Source organism: Malus sylvestris, chromosome 8, assembly GCF_916048215.2.
Source record: "Malus sylvestris chromosome 8, drMalSylv7.2, whole genome shotgun sequence".
NCBI classification, from domain to species: domain Eukaryota; kingdom Viridiplantae; phylum Streptophyta; class Magnoliopsida; order Rosales; family Rosaceae; genus Malus; species Malus sylvestris.
This window is the reverse complement of record NC_062267.1, coordinates 20,111,061-20,111,760: the sequence shown is the minus strand read 5'-3', so window position 1 is coordinate 20,111,760 and position 700 is coordinate 20,111,061. Positions and strand designations below refer to the sequence as shown.

General features: G+C 37.6%; 1 non-coding gene across 1 annotated transcript; it reads left to right on the top strand.

Annotated features, from left to right (window-relative positions):
- The first annotated feature begins 336 nt into the window (after positions 1-336).
- LOC126633655 (small nucleolar RNA snoR135) lies at positions 337-485 on the top strand. Its single transcript, XR_007627133.1, has one exon. It is a non-coding gene; the product is annotated as a small nucleolar RNA snoR135 (small nucleolar RNA).
- The last annotated feature ends 215 nt before the right edge of the window (positions 486-700 follow it).

The window sequence follows — 700 nt, the reverse complement described above, 5'->3', positions numbered from 1 at the left end:
CAAGTGGGCTGGAATATTATTTTCAGCAAATCATCTGGGCCGGACTTAGGCTCGCTGAAAATTAAAGGCCCGCGTGATGGATTTGAAGGGCAATTTTGGGAAATGAAAGCAACAAAACCCTAGTGTGATATGCTTCGTATTCCTCCTCCTATAAATAGACAGCGCACGCTGCCTTGCTCTCATCATCCTCCGCGCCGTGTAACCAATTTCTGCAACTTTTCTTGTCTATTTGTTTTTGTATATTTATGAAGGTTGGTTTATGTGTTAGTTTTGAAGTGATGATTTATGTGTTAGTTTTGAAGTGATGATTTATGTAGATTAGTGAAAGGAAAAATGAAAGCAGGGATTGTGTGTATCGGCGTAGTGCTAGAATCAATGCACTCTGATCCGAAAGAGTACCCTGCAATATCGAATCAAATAGGGGAAGGTGGGCAGTTGTTGTTCATCAACCTGTGGAACCTTCAACAATCATCTTCCCCATATTCCTACCTTTCCAAATGGTTTGTTAAATACAATCAAGAAAAACGATTAAAATTATTTCAATGGTTTTCAACTTTTTATTTTGGATTTGATTAGAAATTTTTTCGTAATTCACCTAATTTGATCGAAACTTCTTTCATTTCTTCGTGCATGCTTACAATTACTGGTCTTTGTTTTCTTCTGGGCTTATTTCCGCGCTCAACCAAATAATAGTTGACAA